Source organism: Ixodes scapularis, unplaced genomic scaffold (assembly GCF_016920785.2).
Source record: "Ixodes scapularis isolate PalLabHiFi unplaced genomic scaffold, ASM1692078v2 PGA_scaffold11__112_contigs__length_91849675, whole genome shotgun sequence".
Lineage (NCBI taxonomy): Eukaryota > Metazoa > Arthropoda > Arachnida > Ixodida > Ixodidae > Ixodes > Ixodes scapularis.
In genome coordinates this window covers 7,107,585-7,117,611 of record NW_024609837.1, presented here as the reverse complement: position 1 = coordinate 7,117,611, position 10,027 = coordinate 7,107,585, and positions in this window count along the sequence as shown.

The following is a 10,027-nucleotide window of genomic DNA, read 5'->3' as shown; positions in this document are numbered from 1 at the left end:
TTTTATTAACCAATAAGGGAAATAATAGTGCTATCTTGTTCTTAAGTCATCGGGTAGCTGCAAATCCCGCACAGGTATTTTCTTGTTTTATACTCATTCTGAAAACAACCTTAATCAAACTAATGCAAAACAAATAAACGTACCTACAGAGTCAGCTACCTTGTCCTAACCTACTCACACCGTATGGTGAGACAAATATGTTATGTATCTAAGGCAATGAAGGGATCTTAGTCGTTACGAATAAACCGAAACTCATGGAAAAAAGTATTTACTATGAGAGTAATTCCGGCATCGGCAGACGGCAGCGTTCGGCTGGCTCGCTGGCTCGTGTCGGTCAGCTCGAGCTCGCTTCTTCCTCGTCGTTCCGTGTGTCTGCTCCTGGACACAACAACATATATCACCCACGCACGCATAATTCTCGTATATGGTCCCTTAGGTTGCACGTCCTCGGGAGGGCCGAAGTACTGAACACACCGCGACATAACACTGACCTGACTTACTTCAGCGTAACATTCTGAAGAACTATTAAGATTTGTATAAAACTGCTGAGGTGTAAATAAAATCTGTAATATATGTCTACTATACGCTACAATTGCTCTATTTCTCCACGCATTTCCTGTAATATTAATCTAACTTACATCATTTTACCTTTAATACTGCACGGTTTTAGGTTAGCATGTAGGCTGATATACTTGAATTTTCATCGTGCTACTCCGTACGTCACGTGCCATTCTGAACACGTGAAATAATTATTTTTACTTCTCATCAAGATTTTTAGTGCAACCTAATAAATGATAGCTCAGAAAACGCGGACTTCGAAGGAGAACAAACACGACAGGACAATGCTGTCCTGTCGGGTACGACATTGTCCTGCCATGTTTGTTTTTCTTTGTAGTCCGCATTTTTTAGCTGTTTTTCCCATCCTGTGTAACGTCAACCAACTGGCCCAGTTCGCCACCTTATTATTCCTTGATATGTTTCTGACAAGCGTATGCCAATATGACGACCCCATGTAACACGGCCGCAGAGGAAGAAGAAACACCAAAATGGCTCGAGCACTCCCTCCCATGTGGTCAGAGGGCAGCCGTATCACGCTCCACAAGGACAGTCCTTAAAATGAACGTGTAAGACATGTAAATAAATAGTCAGGATATAACACGACGCACGACTCCTTAAAAGTGATGACCAGGATGAGGAACATCGCAAACAAACGCACCGAGGTGGCAACAATCACTATCCCACCACTATCAACCTCGGGTTGCAACGCATCTTTCGTTGGATGTCAGACAATATAATAAAACCGGAGACACGGAAACAAAAACGAACAGGATGTATACAAAACAGTCATAGACACAGCTAAATGTTTTATTCACAAGAGCCTCCCTACATAGCCGACGACCCCCTGTCACCACGAAAGACACGTGGTCACTAAATGTATTATCTGTTTTCCGCAGGGGAAAAGGTAAGGACCATAAGGACCATAAAGCACACATCCCATTGATGTCTGTGGTTTATGAGAATAAAACGTGGCAGCGTGCCCTGTCGTATTTTCTTCAGAACTGCATAAGTGTGCTCAATAATGATAACCCACTGGCGCTTAGGAGCTCTGAGGAATTGATAAAGAGCTTGGGCTACCACAATTCGAGGCACTATGAGTTGGCGTCCCCCGGTAGAGATAAACGATTTGTATTATTATTTACACAGGTCGATGCTAATGCGTAGGGTACCAGATTTGTTAGAGGACAACTTAGTACGGTTCCAGTCGTGTAGGGCCATTGATAAAGGCAGTTGGCTTCCATTGTTTGTGCCTGGATCTCAGGCAAACGGAGGTAGAAGTTAATGGGTGCATGATTACTCAAAAACAAGGTGCTTGCATCGGGTCGTCGTTGGCTCAAGTTTTGTCAGAGATTTATCATACCGCTCTGGATTGAAAAGTTCTTGCGACACTGTAGTCAATGTCGCCTGGTTGCGCGATCATACGAAGGTATGTTGATAACCTTATCATTTGTGTATTCGAGGGGCTAAATGCCAATGAGTGGGTGGCTTTTGTAAAAGGCCAAGCTCTAGAACTTTATTTTACTTATGAGAAGCTGTGAGTGGCCTCTTCCCTTTTTGTACTTGAAAGTTTTTTTTTTTCAGGGTATGCGTCTGCTATGAGAAAGATGGACCAAAACCTGTCTTACCGTCCCGAAGTTGTCAACTGAAAACAGTCAATATTAATAATAATGTTTTATTTGATTCGTGCCCCAAAACAACCAATACGTTAAAATCTGGTGGCACATAAAACATAATACAAAAGAAAAATCCATAAAGATGTCCGCCACTGTTACAAAACACGGTGTGGGTCAATAGCAGAAAAGGTATAAATCAAGCTCTCGTCTAAAAACTAAAAAAATCTAAAAAAACATTACCATGAGGCGGCTATTCATTACCACAAATTTCCATTCGCACCAATGGTGACAATGGCTTTTGCACAGAGGGATAAAATACACTCGTTCCTCTCATAGCACGAGCTGCCACATGAAATCCCAGCGACGTCACGAATTCACTATATATATGGCCGTGAACAACTTTCTGTAAAAATAAAACATTACGAGCAGTCCGTCTTTAAAAATTTGCCCAAGGAAAGTTCTCTAAGACTGTACTCATAGTCCTAATATCATCTCCTCCCAAAATACCTACATGAAAAATTCAAACAGATCGTTTTTAAATCCTTTCAATTCGCTCTGCGTCAGCTGCAGTCAGCGAATTCCATACAGCACTGCAAAACTCAAGTCTAACTCGCACCAAGGAGCAAAACAAGCGGACGACGGATAAAGAATTTGAAAAATTATGCGTCACGCGTGACATCATTCCCATCACTCAAAAAAGCTAAAGCAACTATCTGGCTAACATGACTAGAAAAGGAAAGACTGCTATCAAAATAAACGCCAAGGTCACGTACTTGTTCAACATGTCGATTGGTACAATTGCTAAGTATGTACAGATAAGAAATGTTTTTTGCGTTTTCTACATACAGTGACTACATTGGTTTTAACTGGGTTAACAAGTAAAAAGTTATCAGACCCCTATTCAGAAATGCGTAATATGTCATCCCGCAAAAGAGCACAGTCATCTTCTGATTGAATTTTCATAAAAAGTTTGATGTCATCAGCATTTAAAGGCATCTGCGCATTCTTTACGCACAAGTTGATGTCATTGATATATATAATTTTAAAAAAGTGGCCCCAGGTTTGATCCTTGGGGGACACTGGAAGAGGATACAAGAACTTTTGATAGACTGCTCAATGCACGGACACTATTTTGACGATCAGTAAGATAACTATTAAAAGAAGTGTGATGACGCCCCTTCTTCCGAATGCCCTGGATAAGTCCTTCAGGCATTTCTCAAGTAATGCGATTTTGTTATAATTCAATTAAATGCAAAGGTGCAAGCGAGCTGGACAAGAATGACGAAAATAATCCCTGGAGAAGGGGAACAAGAGGAGCAAAGGATAAACATGAATCTCCAAACGTGTGTTTGGAGATTTGTGTTTGTCCTTTGTCCCTCTTGTTCCCCTTCTCCAGGGATTATTTTCGTCGCGATTTTGTATCAGGTTTCTCGGTTAGTTCGTTCGGGTTATCCCACGGAAGTTCTGGTGAGTGTAGCAAAGAAACTCTTGGTTAGCTTGGGCTTGAGGGAAGAAAGGAAGAAGGCATACCATTCGGAATACCTAACGTTTTTTGTTTTTTTTCATGCGGCTTCTTAACATTTAAAGTGCCTGGCGGCGGCGTATGTCGTCACAGTAGTTTTCAGAATTAACTTTCTGCTCAGCCGTCTGGCTCTTTTCTCGGGAGTATCTGAGGTGTGTGACAAAACGCAGATGGTATGTGGATCCCCAAAAAGCTGTCTGTCGGTTATGACATTCCCTTGGCTTGCGGCTCGTGCGTTGGGCAGACTGGCCGTTGTGTCAACGAGAGAATATTAGAACACAAATGGGCAGTGTTGTCAAAGGCTGCTACCTCTGAAATAGGGAAACATCTGTAAGAATGCAACAATTGTTTTCCTGAGTGAACCTCAACAGTGATTGTTAGCAAAGAGTTGAACTTGTTCAAACGCGTAGTTAAAGAAACAATTAGAATCACATCCTCAGAAAATTATGTCAGTGTTCCTTCCGTGGTGCTAGAAAAACGAGTGCAAACTTTTTTGCAACCGTAATTCTTTTTTTTATTAATTTGACGCGTTCTTTTTTTTAGATTTTGACCTATAGGTTGAAAGTGGACGTGTAGGTTTGGTTTGGTTGGGCTTTGGTTACCAGAATTCGTCATCGTGTAGCTTGAGAACTTGCACTATTGTTGGAGAATCTTGTTTTCTTTGTCTGTGTCTGCGGATACATGTTCCGCAGAGGGTGTCTAAGTATAAAGGCACATGTCCCTGGCAAGGCCTTAACCTCCCCTTGGTATGCATCGAGCATCAACATACATATAAAATACACCATATACATATAATACATCATACATATCAAGTACATATACGTTAAATTCATATAAGTTCAACAGCAAAATATAATACTGCCAAATATACAGTTTTATAGCCCAGACATACTAAAACAGATAAGTATTAGATACATATACGCGGTATGATCCAATAGTCTAGACCAGTAGTTCTCAAATGGGGGTCCACGGATCCTTTGGGGTCCGCGAAGGCATTCTAGGGGTCCGTAAAGCACAACCTCATCAGCCAATCCCGGCAATAAAAGTGGTCTTTTCTCAGCTTGAGAAGAAACGTTCCAGTTTTCGGGTGAGTTTTCAAGTGTATACGTCAAAAGAGAAGTCTACTTCACATTAGCCCTTGGTTATATCCATTAATTTAACCAATATCATAATTAACCTATACCTTTCCCTTCCCCTCACCACAAACCGGGTCCTCTCTCATATCCGGCTATATACAAAGGGTCCGCAAAACATCACTCGTTGAGAACCACTGGTCTAGACCACAACAGTTTTACACAAGTTTATATAAGATATAATTTGTCAAAATGATGTCGAAAAACATGAAGCTACAAAAGGAAGAATTTCAAAATACAAATAACATTTTTATACAATAACTTTTTTCTGGACTGATAAGATCGAACAAACGACGAAGTAACGAGAAAGGAAAGATCATTGCTAACAAAATATGATTGCAGTTTCAAGAAAGACGAGCAGTATCTAACAAAATGTGAGAGCACTGCACAGTAAATTTGTTTTATAATCTCCTAAATTGGAATATTGATACATCAAAGTTTAATTCGAGTAACACATGATTTAAAATTGTAGCAGTCTGGAAGGCTAAAGTTTGTCGTCCATAATTTGTTCCTATTATAGGTACTTTACGTTTGGTCGTCGTATATCGTGCAATGATGTTAGTTCACTTTCTGGCGTTAACGAGCTTCTATTTCTGTGGATTAATTGAGGCAGTTGAATGTAATATATTTGGGTTTCATACGTGAATTCCTCTAATCCCCCTTGTATTCCTCGAGCATACGTAGAATCTTGTTTTGAAGGACTATTAATTTATTATAGTTTGAGGCCGTTGTTGTCCCCAAGACCGAAATTGCGCAGCTTAGTTTTGAGAGAAACAAAGAGTGATACATATTTTTAAGCAGCCAACACGGGATAAAATTTCTAATTTTATACAAAGTGCCTATAATTCTGGACAGGTCACCTTTTAACTTGGTAATATGAGTACTCCATGACAATTCCTCACTGAACCAAACACCAAGACATTTTTGCTCGCTCACTTGCTCCAGTTTCAAGCGTTCAAATTTTATGCTTATACTATCGGCGTCCCGTTTATTTATTGGTTTAAAAATTATGTGTTTTGTTTTGTCTGAGTTTAATTGCAATTCATTTCCTTAAAGCTATTCATTGTGACGGTTTTAAGAGATATGCGTTTGCGGGTAGTTCAATATTTTGTTTCGTTTTTACACTAAAAAATACGTTAGAATTATCAGTATACATGATTACTTCCTGCGGGCTAGATATTTTGGTCAGATCATTTATATGTATTAAAAATAATAAGGTGCCTAGAATTAATCCCTGGGGAACACCATGTTGTATATTTAAGTGGGAAAATAATATCTTATTATTAGTTACATATCGATATCGATCGGTTAAATAACTTTTTACTAGTTTTTGTGCAATTACACGTATACCGTACCTACCTAGTTTATGCAATATTATTTCGTGCTGCACAGTGTCAAATGTTTTTGTTGAGGTCCAGGAAAAGCTCCCAAGAGTATATAATTTATTTTGAATGTTTGCAATTATTTTGTCTTTGATATCTAGAAGAGCTTGCTTCGTAGATTTATGCTTTTGGAATTCATATTGTGAAGACGTTATAAGTTTGTGTTTATTAAAAATAATTCCAGCCTATTCTTAATAGTAATTTCGAAATTTTTTGAAAATATCGATAAAACAAAAATTGGTCTATAGTTGTTTATGTTGTCTGCTCCCCCTCCTTTGTAGACAGGATGAATTCTGGCAATTTTAAGTTTGTTTGGGAAAATTCCGCTTTGTAACACTTTATTTGCTATGTTAGACAGAACCGGAGTTATTATCGACGCGACATATTTAATACGTCGGGGCTTAATGCCATCTTCACCTGCCGCCGACTCATTTTTTTTATTTTTTTATGATTTCATCAATCTCTGAAGGTGATACCGGGATCAACATTATGGAATCCATGAGCCTATCTATACTCAGGTTTTCGCCACTACTCTTTATCTGTACTAGTGGGTACTTCCCTGCATTTAGGGAACGCTGATTCATCTTATCTGCGGCTTCTTTGCCGATTATAATCTTATCTTGCAACAAAATTTATTCAATAACTCTCTCTTTTTGCTTTCTGTTTGACACGTCGTTCTTGTACGCCTGCCTCACCATGGACGTTATTTTAGTATACTTTTCGGTGAGACAACAGTGAAAGAGTGGCTCGCCTCCGCCTAGGCTAGCTGCGCCATCTCTGGCAAGTATATCCTTGCCGCCCAGTATTGGTGGCCGGTCACTTGAATGCCCCCCCATATGGCTTGGGGCTATTCCTCTACCAACGAGGTCAACTTGTGATGTACACTTTTGTAGACGCTCAATTCACGCTCTTAAACGCCCAAACATGCCAACATGTCGTGGTGCTTACCAGCATTCTTGTCCCTCTTCTTCTGAACTGTCTTGGTGGCTTGGCCAAGTCCCCATCTGCTGGGATCAAGGAAAACGAACTGTTGGGGTAGTAATCATTATCTCCTCCACCTAGGTCTGCCGCCCGTGTAGTGCCTCCGCCGCCCGTGTTGTGTGACGAACTGGGACATGTTCGGCTCTCTGCTAAATACTGCCTTGCATACAAGTTTACAAGACACCCCACCCGAAGACCCTCTCTCACTTATCTGGGCTGTATTCTCTGCCGCTACCAGAGGTACTTGAGTACATGAGTCACGCTCGGCACCAAAGCTACACCTTCTCTTTCAATGGAATGAACTTAACTAGGTGGGGGCTGCTGCCTCCGACGACCCGTATTCCGTCACAGCTATTTCCGAACTTCACCGTCTCACTGCTTTGGCTCGGCGCCACAAAAAGCGACTGTCTCGAAACCGTTGGCTTGAGTGGTGTGCGTCTCTTGGACCTTCCAGAACTACGACTTCGGTGTGGCGTACATACTGCGCTATGAAGGGGGCAGTGCGCCCCTCCCCTCCCCCCCCCCCCCCCCCCCCCCGATCCAGCCTTGAGTGCGTGTCTTGCCTCCGGACGTGACCCTCCACAATTTGCGACTGAAGCAGCACGTTCTTTCTTTACGGGCTCTGACTGCGCCCCTCCCCCTTTTACTCACATTTCCACCCTTCCTTTAATGTGGAAAGAGTTCCAGACGTTTTCAAACGTGATGTCATCCAGGCTTTGGTTGAGCTACTCTCAGCAATTGACGAGGCCTCAGCGCGGACTGCTCCCGGCCCGGACGGTGTCCCCTACGAAGCCAATAAGAACATAGACGGTCAGGCTTTGAGATAGATTCTAGACACTCTCAATGTGATCTGGATCTATGGAGATGTACCTACATCAAACATGCAGAGATAGTAGCCATCCCCAATCCTGGCAAACCCTCAGGCCTTCTTGCGAATCTCCGGACCATCGCTCTTATCTCCATTCTATGCAAACTATACTTGAACGTATGGTGGCCACGCGCCACAATTGGTGGCTCGAGCACTTTGGATGGTACAACCTGGAACAGATTGGATTCCGGCTTCACATGGGTACTGAGGGTAGCTTTGACCATCTTTCATCTGCGGTGTTCATCGGTGGTCGCTTCGATCGCATACGCACGATGCTCGCCATGGATGTACACCGGGCGTACGACAACGTGAGCCGCGAGGCTATCCTTTCCATTCTTCAACGGCTTCATCTAACTGACCAAATTTGCTCTTTCGTCCACCTCTTCTTTCAACATCGTTCCTTAACGGTGTGCTTAGGCGGGGCAAGCTTTGGACACTTTACACTGAAGCGGGGGGTGCCACAAAGATATGTCCTTGTTCCACGGCTTTTCAATATAGCACTCGTATCATTGGCTTAGGACTACTCGCATATCTCAGATGTTCACTTCCTGATATACGTAAATGATGTAACAGTGCGGACCACTCACCCCTCTGTGGAACGTCGAACACGGAGCCTGCAAGTGGCATTGGATTCTACTGTAATCTGCTGAAATTAGGTAGGGCTCACCCTCTCACTCGAAAAGCCTGCCTTCATGTCCATTCCTAATCGTTGGGGCCGCCGCATGCTCCCTTCTAATCCTCTTAGACGATCCCTCGCCGATCCAGTGCTGACGGAGGTGTCTACACTCCGCGTGCTCGGCGTGGACTTTACTGCCTAGCTTTGGCTCAGCGCCACCTTGGTTTCGCGCCAACCGCAAGTCAGCTTCCAGCATGCTGCACATTTTCCGTGGGGTCTCGAAACGGGAGGGGGGGGGGGGGGGGGGTTGCTAGATTGCCTGGATGTTGGTCCGCGCGATATTCCAACCTCGCCTTATTTACCGCACACAGTTTCAGCGCCTTACCCAGGCCGACTGGGCCTCATTGGGAACTCTTAATCGGGTAGCCACGCGGGTCATTTAGGCGCAGTTGAACTTTTTATTAGACGAATTGATTCATCAACGACGTCAAGCAGGGGCCTTAAAGACCGACGTAATACCAGTCTAGCGCCGCAGGCGTCGATGGCGGCGAAACAGTAGGATCGAACGCTGGGGCGAGGCTGACTCCACATCGCCACGTGGAGCCCCTTTTGTACACACGCGGGCTTCCGGAACAAATGGCGTAGAACATTCTGACCTCGAACATGCAACAGAGTTCTCGAAGTTAGCAGGACGCGACAATTATAAAAATAACAAAAGGTGCCTCCGTACTAGGCATCGAACTTCGGCTTGTTGTGTAAGAGCCAAACACGATAACCGTTCGGCCACGGGTGCGCTGCTGCTTGGGCAGCTGCGCGCGCGGCAATACTTGCATCAACTGAAGTTTGCTTCAGAGATCCTTGAAATATGGTACGGGGTAGTGATTGGCTTGGACCACATTTTTCTTTTTTACGAACGCTGATCCCCACCTGGACTCCAGTCGCCTGCAGTCACTTTAAGCACTACGTGGAGAGGAACGACCATGAGCTCACTAATGGCCGCACGAGGCCGAAGTCTAACATGTGGTCAAATTCTTGGCGGGTTATCTTGAGACGTTTTGGAGCTAGTCATCGAGCCCGAATACAGAATGGCGGTCCTAATCGTTACAATGTGATGTGTTACATTTTGTTTAAGTGGCCGCATAGTGTTGCATGGTAGAGCAAGGTCCGGAAAGTTTTTGAGGAGGTCATCATAGATAGAAATGTATTGAGAAAATGATGAGCGTGAGAGAGGTACTCTAGAAATTATCCCTGGAACAGCTGTCGTATCGTGAAGTCGAAAATATGTGAGTTACGCATGTCAACGGAGAAGAGCTGTCGTATCGTGAAGTCGAAAATATGTGAGTTACGCATGTCG